General features: G+C 35.5%; 1 pseudogene; it reads right to left on the bottom strand.

Moving 5' to 3' along the window:
• Positions 1-2,376: 2,376 nt before the first annotated feature.
• Positions 2,377-17,350, bottom strand: part of LOC137938409 (protein transport protein SEC23 D-like) — a 79,823-nt pseudogene continuing 64,849 nt past the window's right edge.

The raw sequence follows: 17,350 nt of genomic DNA on the forward strand, positions 1-17,350 counted from the left end.
ATTCCATGTTTAAGTCAGGGTTCACCTGCAGTAAGCAACATCAAGTCAACAGCATACCCATGATGTGTGACAAGGAACAAAACTGGCAGAACATCAAGCATTTGTGAGAAATAAAGCTTACTGTATCATTTCTGAAGTCATACTCCTCCAACATGGGATAATTTAATGCATTTGGTAAGCACCTTTGCTTGACACTTTCAACCTGTAAATGTTTAAGTTGGGTCAAAACAATTATAACCACTAATCACTTAAATATACATCATCATTCATAGACCACCCTACCTTAGTAGGATCTATTTCAAAAGAATGGGTTTCTTTCTCTTCAGCTATTGCTGCCACATCAGCACCAATGAACAACTCCTGATGACCACCACCATCCATTTCACTCAAAGCTTTGCTAACTGTAAATACATCACTTCCTTGTGAACCCTAAATAGTAGATCAAGAGTTTGCATCACCACCAGACTTGTGTCAGAGTTCTCATGATTTATCATAGAAATTTAACCATTTATCTGAAGGTTTAGCCATAGTGACAAATAATCTCTCCATGCTGCAGTGTGATAGTGGCTTTGGAGATGATTTCATAATTTCAATTCAAATGAGTTTTGATTCACTATGCAGGCAAAAAATGATTAAATTACAGTTTTTTTTTTCAAAAGAGATGTTCAAACTCCACTTCCCTTCTATGAAAAAGAAAAAGAGCAGAAGTTATTTTCTTCCACTGTAACAAGCAAACAACTTCAATAATTAAATGGTAAATGCAACCATTTTGAATAATAATAAAATATATAAAGAATAGGCATATAGATGAATCCATAGAAACTCCTATGTAAATTTTCTGTCACTCGCCAAAAAGATAAGATAAAAGACAAAATATAAAAAGGCACAACTCAGAAAAATAAAGTGGACATGCATGAAGAAAATAACAGCAAAATAAATTATCTCATTGGAATAAATTCTCGCTTTAGATATAACCTCGTCCTTCAGCAAAGTCTTCAGCACCTGCAAGTATCATGTAAAGCATAAGTTCCAAATTCCCCTCATCACCATAAGAATAATAATAATGATAATAACAACATCAATAATAATAATAAACCACTTGTGATAGAATACGAGGCCAAATTCGCACCACCTGCAAGTATCATGTAAAGCATAAGTTCCAAAAAGTACCGGTTCTTCTTCAGTACAAGTTTTACTTTCCCATAATTAGAAGTTGAAGCATAAATGAAATAAATCATTTCTTTAGGGAGCTTAGTATTTGATAGCTTGTTCAAAACAGTAATTATTGTTTCAGTCTCGAACCCAACAAAAACAGCAGCATATAAGGAATGAGGCGTCAAGTTATACTCAAGCATAGACTCTGGCCTGCACAACATTTTTCCAACAAAATGAAAATGAGCAACCACACAGAGTTTTAAGTAGAAGAAAATAGAAGGGCTCAGCAATTGCAATGAGGAAATCATAGGCTTGCTTATACAACGGTGAGAATGTCTCAAGAAAGATCCGGCCATCAGCGCAAGCCCATAAAGGGCGGTTTGCATGATCATGCTTTAATTCGAGTTTAGAAAAATCCCTCTTCGTCAGTTCGCTTTCATCTTCATAATCCATATTCCGTACCCATAAACACAATTCAAGCACCTAAAGTGAACTAAAAAAAAAAAAAGCTAAAACAAAACGAAAAAATGAGCAAAAGTAATACCTTCACGACGATCCTCATCAAAATCTTCGGCATAATCAACATCATCATCAACAACAGCAATTCGATAATCCTCCTGCCAAGAAAAAACAATCAGGGGAAGAACAGGAGAGCAACCAAATACATGGCGAGAGTTGGGGTTTTCAAAATTATAAAACCTTAGTGGAAGTCCTGAGCTTCTTACTAGGCCGACCTTTTTCCCTTGCAAATGAAGAGACATGAAGACATTTCAGCTCGCAGAGAATTGAACCATAGGATTGAATAATTAGGAGAAAGAAAGAAAGTAGTACCATGTCCAGCCATATTTTATGAGTCCCACAGTTTGATGTAGTAACGGTCAAAATGAACGAGTTGCTTCTAAAAAGGGAAGAAATACTTTTCGGTTTCAGTATTCTCGATACTAATTAGTTCTCTATCGCTCACTCTAAGGGACACAGATGAGGGACCTATTTCTTTCTTCACTCGAAAGTGATTATAGGGGTGGACGACTCGTTCGTTGCCCCTTCTGACTACCGCCTCTGGAAAGAGCAGAAACTAAAAGACGAGGAAGCAGAATACCAATGCGATATCAAAGGCTGCTCCATGGGGTTTGACACAAAGCATGATTTGGTATTGCAAGAACATTTATCTAGCTAACTCATTTATGCAAGATAGTCCGCCACCCACTGAGTCACTTCATCCTAGAAGGATACAAAGCCTACCACACTTGTTAAACCATTATCATCAACATCCTTCTCTTCTATGAGATAGTTTTCGAACACAGTGGCATCGTCCTGTCCCCCTTGAATAAATGTGAGCTTTGGAGTGATACTTTTGTCTTGTTTCAGTTTGTTAATTGTTGTTCGCAAGAGGCCTGCACCAAATAACATTAGTATTAGTAGGTGAATCAAAACAATCTAAACACTGTTATTGAAATCATTAACTAAAAAAGGTCTAGAACCCAAAGGAGAGAGTAGGGTCCATCTGGCTGGTCATTCCAAAAAGATTATGCATATAATCTAAGAAAGATGAGCAATCAGATGATCCTTGATTTCCACTCGGTGGCCCCATCATGTCAGGATTACTTTCCGATAACCCTGCAGCATTTGAGCTAAATATTTCCAAACCCACCATTAGACTCAACAAACATAATCTATTTAACATGTGATTGCAAGAATATGACCCCAGTTAAGATCACATATCGATCTGTTTCTGCACAAGGATGTCACACAACATCCTTACGGGACTTGACAAACAGAATGACTGGATTCTAACCCCCAAATCTTATGTTTAAATTTTAGGGCCTTCTCCTGGTATGATTACTTGATGAACCACAAAAAGGAAACACATTTCTTGTGACAGTGCAGTTGGAATAACTTGGTTAAATATTTATGAGCTCATAATCAAACTTAACAACTAAAGGATTTTTTAAATCCTAATTACAGGCTATAGGTAGGAATCAAATTCCATAACCTGGAATGTAAACCCAAATTTTATGTCTTCCTCCTAGCATCAGTATTTGAAGAACCAAAAAGGAAATAACTTACAGTCTAGTGGAGGAGGAAAGGGGAGTGCTGGATCTGCTGTTATGCCTCCCTCCCTAATTCCTTGCTCCAAAGAAGCTGAAATTACCTGAAAATTTGTGCCAAACAAGGGCAAATGAGCAGGAAGGATCAATATAAAGTAGATTGTGGTACTCAAGTCTCCAGTCAGGACTGACCTTAATGTTTTTGACTAGTTTAATTGACTTGAAAACACAACAGTTTTCCTTCTTTTTCCCTTCTCCACATGTAATGGAACTTTAAGAAGTATAGTAAACAAGAAGGCATATTTGGCACAGGAAATTTATGATTCAACATCAATGGCAGAGAAATCATGTTCACAAACCATATTACCACAATCAAGTCAAAAAAATACTGCAGATAGCTAAGCATTTGACAAATTCCCTTTTTTTTTTTTGAAATGGTCAATTCCATATTATTAAATGCATACAAAGAAAAAAATGCTAATGAGAAAACAAAACCAAATATATATATCTACACACACACACTCATCAACAGTGACAATTTACAGAATGTATCACACGGAAAAGGCACTAATGCATCAATCTCTAGCTTACCTAAAAGATGTAACACCCCTTTTACCTAGATAATGCTCATGTGTACTTGAGTTCAGCCTGCCATTTTAAGAGTTTACTTTACTCTAGTTCATCCATAGCCCCTGGTCCAATTTTTTAATCCAACAACACTAACTGTTTTGGACCCAAAACGTTTAGATGAGCTTCATGTATAGATTGTTGCGTTAAACCAAATTTCCCGCCAATGCTCAAAAAGCCATTCAGAATGGTGATGCATATTAGGCCTCTCAAATACAGAAGTGTCTTACTCAACCAAGATATTCCAAACTCTCAATAAAACTAGCTTGTTCTACACTAAGAAACAAATGAAATCTAATAATAAAATACAGCAAAAAAAATTTGATACGAAACAACCTTATGAACAAGGATTGACAACTCAACTTCAGGATCAACGCTGTCGTAAAGTTCATTCATATTTGCAGTTGTAGCATATTGAAATGTCCTTATCCTTAAGTGCCGCTTAAGGGAGTATCTGGACCTAAAGAAAGTACATTGTTATGCCATAAAACATGCAGTGAGAAGAATGTTGACAGTTAGGGGAAGGCATTGACAACCATATTTCAACAATGAAAAAGGCCAAAACACTCCTCTTTATGAGTGGAACAATATACGAGAAAGTTTTCACGGAGTAGTTACCAACAAACATCTTTAAATTAAAAAAAAAAAGAAACAGTTTCAAAATTTTTTTTCCTCGAGTAATTAAATACTAGTACCTATCAATCATCAGTCAAAAGAATCCAATTCCACAAAATATTGTTAACATCTATGTTCATATTTTTTTCTTTCTAAAAGGCAAATAAGATTTTCTTAACAACTGTGGACAGGTGTTTCTTATAATTCAGGGGCATTCCTGTTATTGTGGTTTATGCTTAGAGCATGCTTTTTAAGTTAATGGTAGTTCAGTCCCTCAACTTATTCTGAGTGATAGGTAGGCTTTTACTCACAGGTATTTTAGTCTCATCTTGTAAAAACTCATAAGAAAAATTTATTAAGGGATGAAGGTTCGATATAAATCCTAATCTCAGAATAACGCAAAGAGAGAATTCCTGTAGTTGGCTATTCTTTACTCCAAAACCTCATCTTTCCTAATTCTGATTATTTTAATGGTATCAGAGCCACATTGTTGTAGTTGTCACTGGGTTTTTATGAAACATTCTCTCCTAATGTCAAATTAAATTTCATCCAATTCTATTACTGTTAATAAAGGGTAGGACATTAAAAATGTCTTTTTGTTATGAAGATATTATTGTAAAGGCCTATATCAAGTAATATCCTAGATATGTTACTCAAGGGGAGAAATATAGGGCTCGTAGATTGGAAAGACAATATATGGTCTAAAATCGAGCCAAGAGTTTGGTTTGATAAATTCAGTCAAACGATGATAGGCTTGGGGTCTAAAAAGAGCCATTCATACCACTTTATCTTTGTTCTCCAGAGGGACAAAAGTATTGTTATCTTAATAGTCTATGTAGATGACTACACAACAAGAAAGTGAGAATATCAAACAACATTTTCAAACCAAGGATTTAAGACACCTGAATTACTTCCTCAATATTGATGTTGCACGAAACAAGGAGAGAATTATACAAACACAAAGGAAATATACAACTGATATGTAGACTAAGATAAGCTGAGAGAGGTTTATTTGGAGCAAAGTCAACTGAGAGTCTGATGCAAACAAAATGCAAATTTGCATGATGAACAAAACCCAATATTTAAATATAAGACCCAGTATAGACAACTTGTTAGCAAACTGAATAACGATCCAATGATTCAACCTAACATTTCCTATGTTGATAATGTCAGACTCCAATACCTAAAGATAAGACCCAATACTACAAGACTTGTTGGTAAGCTGATTTAAGACTCAACCTAATATTTCCTATGTTGATGGTGTTGTCAGTCAGTTTATGGAAAACCTGAGGAGTTGAAGTTGTGAAACAGATATTAAGGTATTTAAAATGTGGACAGGGATTGTTTCATAAACCACACCATAATCTAGAAATAATGAGGTTTTCAAAATATTGACAATGTAAAGTCTAAAATTAGTAGAACCTCAGTAAGTGTTTATTGCACATTTATGAGCAGTAACCTTGTGACCTAGAAAAAGTACCAAAACAAACTATACTAGCAAGGTCAAGCGTATGCAGCTTGTGAAATAATGTGGATTAAGTCTTTAGCAATAGAGTTTGGGTTCTCAATTGAAAACTTATGGCAATATTTTGTGACAATCAGGCTGTTAGTTTTATTGTTAACAATCCAATATTTCATGAGAGAACTAAATACATTGAAGCAAATTGTCATTTCATTCACGATGCAATTATGAGTGGCAAGATTATAACATGGTATGTTTGCTCTGTACATCAACTCGATGACATCTTTATATAGGGGTTGATCAATGTTGACGCAAAGTGAGACTTCCCAGAATTGGCTATTCTTCACTCCAAAACTTCATCTTTCTCATATCTGATTATTTTACAATAACAATGACCAAGATCTTTTTCGTGACTTTAACAAGAGCATTGACCAAAGCAAAGAGTAATTATCAAATGCTGCAGCTGCTGTTTGAGGCTGGCAAAACTCATTTCTTTGCCAACAAAACCCCCTAGAAAATGCTTGAAGAAAGTCAAACAATCCCCTAAAAAAAGGTTTGAATGAATAAGAGAAACAAAGTAATGATGAAAATGGCAGCAAATTTCCAGCATAACAATGTTGTTTATTGCTCTATGAGGGCTAGAGTTGAATTAGTTGCCAAGATATTCTTCATCTCAGTATAAGATGTTAGGTCCGGTCAGAGAGAGAAGAATAAGTCCCGATAAGTTTAGCCTTGAAAACAGTAAGGTCTACAGGTTGAGGAGTGGACCTCCCAAACTGACTAATCAACTAATATTTAGAACTACATAAAATTTTGGTCCAGCGAAATTCTTGACCTTTTTCATCTCCTTGGATCCATTCAGAGAGAAACAGAAAGCTGATTGCCTCACATTTGACTGCTAGAATGGAGACAATCAAGGAGTAGACACCACCATAGAATAGGTGGTAAAAACACAATTTTGATCTCAGAGCAATCCTAGCCTAGCTGGTGGATGCAGTGTGACCCTTTGAGGCAGAGTTTTTGATCCTCCTCATAGGCCTTAAGAGTATTTACCAACTCTTTTTTCTAATCCTGCCATCATTGAGGTGATTTGGCTGTTGTTTCAAGCAGGATGTTCAGGGAAGTCCTCACCTTGATGCTTAATTCTGATTTTTGAGAAAATTGTCGACCTTTATAGGCATTTGATGGAAGAGCTGGATGCCACTCTATGGGGATGTGAATCATCTAACTGATTTCTTGGAACAACAACTCATTGTGGGAGATTCCCTTCCCATTGCTTAACATTGTAATAGATTGGTTGTGCTATTGTATTTGTTTTCTTTAATGTCCTCTAATAACTATTCAGTTGTATGCTTTTTAAGTTTGCTTTTAACATCTTGTACCTCTCTCTACTAATAAATTACTATCTCGCTTTTATACAAAAAAAGAAAAAAGAGATAGAGAACAGCTTATTACTCCTCTTCCCAAGAAACTCTAATATTAGACCAATTTCTGATCTCCATACACTGCTTCTATAATACTAATTACAATATAATATGAAAAACCAGAGAAATCACAAGAAACCTAAAATACATATGATTCTGGGTTAAAAAAACTTTGATGTTTACACAACTTTAACTGTAGGTAAGAGCAATTATAAATTTTAGAGTCGATTAAAACACAGAATGACCACAAATGAAAAGACAAGGACTTCCTAGCACATGGCAGCTGGTTATACGTACTTGTTTTCAGCACTTGATCCTGAAACTGAAGATTCCTCAGGTGGCACAATGACAGTACACTGGAAAGCAATTTGTATCACAGGAGGTTCTGTGTGTCTGTACATGATTTAAGACATATTGTTTCATATTTCTAAAATAAAGACCCATCCTTCTCAGTATATGACATCAAGACAGGATCTGAATACCTCGAGAATCCCACAGAATTAGAAAAATCAAAGTCATAACCATAAGTGGCATAAGGGTCTCAACATATAATGTGCTGAACGTTCTCATACTGAGGATCTGCAAAGAAATGACCATACTATAGAAGAAAAAAGTAAATCAGACCACATAAGAGCAGCTCTTAGTTAGATATGAATCAGAAGCAAAACTTAAATGTTTTTGAAGATCTCCAAGACCATACCGAGCGTCCTGGCTGGAAATCAGAGGATGTTCTCAATCTTAGTATGCATCAAAAGGCATATGAACGGCTAAGCATCCGGTATCTGAAACATCAATTATATTTTCAAAAATGAACTTAGATTAAGCTACCCATGAAACTGTCAAAATATAGACAGTAGTGGACTATAGCTTATCCTTGCCCATTATGAGTCATATACTTGTGTTGAGTCATACATTTAATATCGGAATAAAGCTTCACCCTCTTTCAATTAATAAAACAGTCAAACAAACCAGTTTGAGGGTAATCTATCACTCACTACCAATCAACTTACTCATAGATGTTTTATTTAAGAATAAAGATAACACAAAATTTTCATGTAATCAATGGAGAAGGTAGTGACCACACAATCAAAATGTCCATGAAAGCACAGAGCCTCATTGCCATTGTGGCAGGCAGCAAAGACGACAAGCCCTTTTTTACATTTTTTGGCACTCCAGACACTAATCTGTTAATTTCCCCTCCTCCCTTCCTCTCCCATAATTTTTTTATGTAATATTAAAGAAATTCAATAGAAAAAACAACAACATAATCTACTTTTATGTCTTCCACTATGAGAAATCAAGGGCAAAGAACGGATGCATGCAGAGGCTAAGCAGCTTTCAGCTTCATACCACCTGCATCCAAGCTCCAAATCACAACCACAAATAACATCATAAGGGTGAAACAAAGACCAATACACCAATTGGTGCACAAACAGAGCTTCTAAGCCCCTTCCCAAGAAACATTTATAAGAGAACCAACAAAATCTAATGACTGCATCTTCCCCATCACTGCACAACACTTCCTTTTCCTTCTCTCTGTCATTTTTATTTTAGATAGTAGAGAAATAGATACATGAGCTGGCTACTAAAAACATTAGATGACTGCAAGGAGCCCATCATCGCCAGTCCATCTATACAAGGGGAATGCAATCACCCATTATAGGATTGACTGCTGTAGCCACTCCCAACGAAAGAAATATCATGGAGAATTGCTGAGCAAGGGGTGCATACCCAAGAAACAGCAAGAGAACTTTTTTTTAAAAAAACTTGTCATCGATCTCCTTAAACATACGTGAGAGCTTCCAAAATGGAGGGATCTAGCCTCAGCCCACTAGGTGACATTTGAAGAGGCTCCTTCAAGTCTAAGCAAGATGAAAAAACAATCTCTAGACAGCCTCAAACCATGAAGCAGAGGCTACAATGCTTGAACAGTCTCATGGTTTCCTCCACATCCCCTCCCTCACTCTGCATTTAGTGCTATGAAATCCATCTGCAAGCTCACTCAGTTTTTTTAGTGGATTACGAATTGATGTCCAGAAAGATAACTTCACCAGATGTTTGCTTGATCCTGGGTCAGAGGTCTACATGCATATGCCAAACACACTCAAATTAAGGTCCAAAATTCCCTTCATCACAGTGGTACATTTTGTCCTTGAGACCTTAATCAGAGGCGTGCTTTGACCAACACTGGGATGGATGAGGCAAGAAACCTTCTTAACCACCATGAGAACAGATACATTCTTAGGACAGGTTGTTGACCTCATGGTTTGGAAAGACAGCACATAGGGTCATTAACTGTCTACTCTCCGACAATAATCATCTGGTTGGCTGACAAGCACGAGCATCTCTCTCTCTCTCTCTCCACTCTTAATCCTATGGGTCAAGTCAGGACACAAAACAATTTTACCAATTTAAATCTCAAAACAATTGGCCAACAGCTAATTCGTATTGAAGATTTTTGGGATAAAGGTAAAATCCAGAGAAATATTGTCAAAATCCTAATGACTTATCTTCTCAAAAATTACCTTTGTTGATGAACAATAAACCGCTCATCAAACCACCCGTTCCTATTAGGAACTTTAAATGGGATAATAATTTTGAAGTTGTTGATGAATTATTATCTCAGCTTGGAAGATTGAATCTTTCTGTAGATCAACTAAAACAAGCCAAAGAAGCAAAAGCTGTGAAGGTTCTAAAAAGTATTCAAACATTAGAATCTCACGAAGATCTAAATGAAGATTTTTCATCTCAAAATTCTGAGGATTTAACTCCTTCAGCATATTCTGATTCTGATATTGGTCAAACTCTAATCTCAAAGATTTAGGTTTAACCAATGTCAATCAGACTGAAGAAATTTTTCAAGACATGATACAAGATCCGAGTATCCAAAAATTGGATTATGAGAAAAAGTCTACTCAGAAATGGGATCTACCTAACAAACTCTATTACCATAGGCCTACACCTCAAGACCTATTGTATGAAGAGAATGTTTATTTAGATAAAAAATCTTATGATGGCAAATCCATTTATGGATGGAATATAGATGGATTATCTGAATATCAGATATTGGAACATTGTCACCGAATGCTTATGTATTGTACAATCTGTCGGCAACATAAGAATTTCGATCAAGGAATTGCAGATATGCTTACTGCAGGGTTTTCTGGAACTCTCAAAGGTTGGTGGGATAACATCCTCACCCCTGAACAACATCAGGAAATTTATAATTCAAAGAAGGTTATCAAAACTGAATCTGGCCAAGCCTACCTAGGTGAGGACGATGCAGTTTATACCTTGATTTCCTATATTGTTCATCATTTCATTGGAAATCTGACTTCCCAATCAGATAAGGGAAGAGAGGTTTTGCAAAATCTTAGGTGTCGAACACTTAGCCAGTTTTGCTGGTATAAAGATGCTTTCCTCACTAAGGTTATGCAAAGACCAGATGCCAATAATTAATATTGGAAAGCAAAATTTATTGATGGTTTACCAACTCTTTTTGTCAGCAAGGTAAGAAAAAGGTTAGGTAATGAGGTAGGAATTATAAACTACCATCAATATACATATGGTCTCCTTACCAGTGCTATCATCCAAGAAGGGCTGACCTTATGTAATGATTTAAAGCTTCAAGCTCAGCTTAAGAAACAAAATCTTATTGGAAAGCGTGAGCTTGGTGAATTCTGTGAACAATTTGCTTGTGACACAGGTCCATCACCTTCCAATCAAAGGAAGGGAAAAGGTAAAGTCTCTCACTCTAAGAGACATGAACCCTATTCACACCAGAGTAGGAGATATCCAAAAAGACAGTCTCATCAAAAGACTCGTCATGAATCTAGGAGACCTCCTCCTCGTCAGAGACCACCTCCTAGAAGAAATCCTCCAGACAAAAAGAAAATTGTCTGTTACAAATGTGGTAAATTAGGCCACTATTCAAATAGATGCAAAACTAAAGAGAAACTTAACAAACTTCAGATTGATGAAGGATTACGAATTCAGTTGGCCAAAATTCTCTTAAACTCTGATTCTGGGGATGATATTGATTATGCCTCATCTAGCCAATCAGAAGAAGACCAAGATTGTAGCTGTTCTCATCTACAATCTATGGCACAAATGCATCAGATTAATGTTCTTACGAATGAACAACAACTTGTGCTTAAGAACATTGATCAAGAGGAAGATCCTCAAACCCAAAGATATTTAATCAAAGAATATCTCTGTCTATTTAGATCTGTACCTTCCTCCTCTAACCCAGGGTTAATCCCAAGCACAGAGTAAAAGCATTGCGGTATTCCTTTGATGCTTCACGGTCCATGTGTCCCTTGTTTCTGCCCGTTTATACCCAAGGAGGTTTCAGGGGTTTGTTTTCTTGGGACTAAATGTTGGAGCCCGTGGCAGAAGCTTAATGCTAGGAAATTGCACACCTCTCGGTGTCTTGGGTTTCCCATACCTGAAGGAGTAAGCATAAAGATCTAAACAGCTTTGATCTAAAGATAAACCCCTCGGGAATTACACTTCTTACTTATTTTTCGTAATCATCTCCATGCTTGTGCTTTTTATAACTTTAGGTATAGTTCTTATCTGTTTAATCCTCACTGCTTTTATTGTCTGCTAAGTTTTATAGATTGTGTGGCTTGGTGTTTGTTTTTGTGTTTATACATAAGGGTATATTAGGCTGGAAACTACTGGGTGAGGGCTAACAAACGCCTCTGCCTCTTCGGAGCCAAGCGTTGCTCCCGGAAGCCACAGCGCTGCTATACTTTTATGTTTATTTGGTTAGTTAATAAAATATTAAGACAATTTTTTAGAATAATCTTACCCATATTACCTATATACTATATATATCTAGCTCTTTTTTACAACTCCATATATTATGGTAGAAGATTTAAAATATAGGAACTTATACTAGTATCCTGTTTTTATTTATATTAGTGGTTGAATTATTTAATTACTTTGTTTTCCTGCCAGAACAATTAGAAAACCTTTTAGTTTCTTACATATTTTTAATTGCTAATATTATAGGTAGAATATTAGATACATGATCTTTGTTTTTCTAGCATTAACAATAGTTATTTGTAATCTTTTCATATTTAGTATTATCAGTCTTATATTATCCTTTATTCCTACAGAAGACTAGTAGAAACCCCTAGGCAAATATTTATACCTAGAAGGCAAGTAATAAGAAAATCTCTTAATAATTCACCTTTAAATACTCCAGACTAGATTAAATTAAATTAGTACCCCCTTTAAATTGGTATCAGAATCAACATCTTGTCCCTGTAAAGTTCTAGGAAGCTGTAAACAACCCAATAATTCTACAATTCTTGCCCTTGAACAATAGATAGACAACTCCATAGTCAAATTAGATAATAAATTGTTATGCTACGAAGAAATAGATGAAGCTCTAACAGAAGTTCCTATCCAACACTCCCAAACTTTTCCTGAAGCAGTAGTACATACAAGCTTAGTTCAAGTTTCCGTCCAAACAGAACCTTACATCTAGAAAACCTCTTAGTCTCCTATATATTTTTATTTATATTAGTTGTGGAGTTATTTAACTATTTTGTTTTCTTACCAGAACAACTAGAAAACCTCTTAGTCTCCTTTATATTTTTAATTGCTAATATTATAGGAAGAATCCTAGATACATGATCTTTGTTTTTATAGCATTAACAATAGTTATTTGTAACTTTTTCATATTTAGTATTATCTGTTTCACTTTATCTCTCTATTCCTATAGGAGAATAGTAGAAACCCCTAGGCAAGTTTTTTTTCCCATAAGGCAAGTAATAAGAAGATCTCCTAATAATTCTCCTTTAAATACTCCAGACTAAATTAAATTAGTACCCCCTAAATTTGGTATCAGAGCCTTAAGACCTGGAACCTTTTAAAAAAGTAGATTATTTAGACTTAAGAATTTCATCAAGATTTGATATAAAATACATAGGACCTAATTGTCTTAGGTGTCATTTTAATAGTGAAGAACACATATTACACGGAAATAATTCACAATTAAATACTATCGCAGATCTAATTATAAGTCTAGGCAATAATCTACAAAGCAAAGTAATAGAAATAGAATTTACTTTGAACAAACTACAAGACGAATTAAGAACCTTAAGAGTAAAAACAAAAAAACTCTCTGAAAATTTAGATTATCTAAAAACTAGTAAAGGATCGCAACAAAATATTGATAAAGAGATAGATTTAATAACTCAGAAATTAAAAGCTGTCAAAATAGAACCTAGAACTTCATCATCAACAAAACCATGGCACTTTCACAGTGAGGTGAAGGATTTACCTCGGAAAAATTCTTCTAGAAATCTTAATATAATAGATAGAATAACAGGAAGAAGAAGTGTAGACCAAAGACATATTCAGTTAGACGAAATAATCGACATAGACCAAGATATTACTTTCTTCAGTAATAATCAATTAAATCTCCTTAATCCTAGACAGTTATATAGAACATGACCTTTGAATTTTAATACTGGATTATTCAGACACTATAGGGAAATTCAAGTTAGTTGTGTAGGGCAGGATTCCGTCAACATAAACTTAATAGCAGAACAAGCTTTCAAAGAAATTAAGAAATTATATACTTTAATTCATTTAGGTTTAATTGTCATAGGGGTAAAAGGATTAGGACGAAAACACCTAGGAACCAAAACTCTGCTCCGCATCTATGATGATAGATAGGCCGATCCTAAAAAAGCTATGTTAGGAATCACTGAAGTAGATATGAATCAGAACAGAGGAATATTTTATTGCTCCCCTGATTTCCTCATAGGACTACAAGATTTCAGAAAATATATTAAAATAGGTATTCAAACAAAAGGATATGAATCCTTTGTAGGAAACAATCTTTTATTATGTATTGGATTTTTAGGAAGATGTACTTGCTCCAGTACTACTAGGTTTAAAGTTAAAATAGATGATGTAGTTAATTTAATAGGTAACAAGGGAATTAAATTAATTAAGCCTATCAAATATTCCCCAGATATCTTAGCTGGATTAGAATGGAACCTTAAATTCAGAGAAGAAAAAATAATTAGTCCTAAAGAAAGTATTATGTATACAGATACAAAAGGTAATATAAATATTAGATTTAATAGTTATGAACAAAAGAATACAGAGGACACAGAATCAATTTCTAGCGAAAAATTACGATTTAGTTCACATAGAAGGAGAATCAGAGACATATGAAATAATATACCCTAAAGAACTAGAATTAAAATTAACAGAAAAAGAAATTTTTCATTTAGAAGAACACTTAATTAAAAATGGAAAAATCCAAGAGGAAGAATATCTGTACTATGACCAAGAAACTAACATCAGAATAGGAAAAATGCCTCTAGAGCCAACAAAAGATGAAGAAACTATAAGTATCAAAGAATACATGGATGAAGAAAGCTCTAATACTATTCCCCGAAATAGTTATATCACTTATCCACGAACTCCTCCTAGGGAAGTATATTATTCTGGTAATATGCCAAGGATTCCTTATAGTGACCCAGTAACTTTTGATCACAAGATACGTCCCAAAGGAAAAAGAAAAGAAATAGAAAGACCTATAAAGTTTCAAGAAATGGGCAAAGGAAATTTTTTTAATCTTTCAGCCCATGATCCCCAAGAATGGACAACAGTATTAGACCTTTGGAAAAATCAGGTAGTGTCAGACTATATTCAGAACTTTCAGTCTCAAGATGTAGAAGAAATGTACATATACTTGGAGACATTTTTAAGAGAAAGCGTAAAAGCTTTATGGGAAAGTTATGAAAGAGGGAATCCAGAAGAATTTGGCCATCTAATGAGCCTAGGATCCAATCCCTATAATTTTGTTAATAAATTTTATCAATTAGTAACAGGAGATGACCCTAATCTAGGATTTGGAACATTACAAAAAGATGCAGTAGTTTATTTAGAGCAACTTAGTTTACATAATTATAAATATGTTAAGAAATTTCTCCAAGATTACTTTTATTATACCTGTATTTAAGGAAATTCTTTCAACAAAGACTTAGGCACAAAGTTATTTAGGAAATTACCAGGAGCACTAGGAAAAGAAATATATGATAAATGGCAAAACGTAGAAACAACAAATCCTATAGCAGTGTATTCAATAGGACAAAGAACCAAGTTTATTATGACCATCCTTCAAGAAAAATTTACAGACATTCAAATACAAAGACAACTTAAAGGAGATGATTATGGGTTCTGTAAGCAGATATATACTACCCAAGCTTATGGTCTAAAAGACTCGGACAAAAACTAAGAAAACATAAAAAATACTTCAAGAAAGGATACTTTATCCGTAGATTCAAAAGTAGGAAACCATATTTAAACAAAGATAGACATGTTAGAAGATTTAACCCAAAAAGAACCTATAAGAATAAACTTTCTTGCTATATTTGTGGCCAAACAGAACACTTAGCCAACACATGTCCCAAAAGACAAAACATTAACTCTAAGAGATCCAACCTTGTAGAAAATGTCCAACAAGATCTCATAGAAGTAGATGAATACATGTCAGATACGAAATCTATTTATAGCATAGTAAGTATCCAAAATGCACCTTTAGATTCTTCAGATCGTCTCCTTCAGCAATTTGAACTTTGTAATAACCACTTCGCAAATCCAATTTGGAGAAAAATTGCGCCTCTTTCAACTGATCATAGAGATCTGCAATAAGAGGAATAGGGTACTTATTCTTAATAGTTACCTTGTAGAGCACCCTACAATCGATGCATAGTCTCATACTTCCATCCTTCTTAGTCTGAAACAGTATAGGGGCCCCATAAGGTGATTTGCTTGGCCTTATGAACCCAGCGTCCAACAACTCACTGAGTTGTCTTCGCAGTTCATCCAGCTCTTTGGGCGCCATTCGTTATGGTGCTTGTACTGGCATTTTTGCTTCGGGCTCAAGCTCTATGCAATGGTCCACCCCTCTCCTAGGTTGTAACCTCGCTGGAAGTTGTTCAGGCTTGACACTCTATATTCATGAAGTACGACTTGTATCTCTTTAGGGGTAGGCATGACCTCCACCTGCTCTATAGCACAAATAGAAGCAATGTAAGTAGAGCGGCCTTGCTTAAGACCTTTCTTAAGCTGGAGGGCTGATAGCATTAAGTCCTTTTTTGTTACATCTTTGTTGTCAAGTTCAGAAATAGTACAAGGACTTTGCTCGTCCATAATCCCCACTACGCCAACATGCGGCATTACAAATGCCTTACAAACCGTGAAAAACTCCATTCCCAAAATCACATTGAAATCATCCATGACAACAATAGTAAAATTCAGAAATACAACCCACTTGCCTATCTCCACCGGGACGTTCTTGGCAATACCTTGGACTTCACGAGCAGCAGAATTTACAGCTTTCATTTTGCTCCCATCTTTCTCTCCTCGTATATTTAGGTGCCTAGCCTCCTCCGACGAAAGGAAGTTGTGGGTGGCACCAGTGTCCACCACTGCTCTAACAATACGTCCAGCAAGTGTTAGAGAGATAAAAAGATGTTCTCTTAAGGGTCTTACCAGAAGTGGAGCAACCTTCTCCTCCTTTGAACGGACAGCAGCATGGAGAAGTGTTAAGGAGCCCAACCTAGGCTCAATCTTTCCATTGTTCACCTCAGTTTGAGCAGCATTGAGGAACCTCTTTCTAAGACAATCCCTCGCATATGAAACAATGGACCTTTTTTTGTTTGTCCCCTCATTTCTTCTCTTCCGGCCTAGCCTTGGCGTCCTTTGCCCATGACTTCTTCTCCCCTTTCTCCTTCTTCTTAAAATTCGTTTTACCATTGTTATTTTCCTTAGGCACTTTGTTAGCCGAATAATTCTTTCTCTCATATTCGGTTAAATTTTCAGCAGTAGATAAAGCTGAAGCTAATGTCTTTACTTCCCATCTTCTCAATTCTTTGTCAGCCCACGGGAAGTAAAGACATTAGCTTCAGCTTTATCTACTGCTGAAAATTTAACCGAATATGAGAGAAAGAATTATTCGGCTAACAAAGTGTCTAAGGAAA

The sequence above is a fragment of the Aristolochia californica genome, unplaced genomic scaffold (assembly GCF_029961685.1).
Source record: "Aristolochia californica isolate CCGP_79_NKW_82.1479 unplaced genomic scaffold, dmAriCali1.0.hap1 SCAF_8, whole genome shotgun sequence".
In the NCBI taxonomy this organism is placed as follows: domain Eukaryota; kingdom Viridiplantae; phylum Streptophyta; class Magnoliopsida; order Piperales; family Aristolochiaceae; genus Aristolochia; species Aristolochia californica.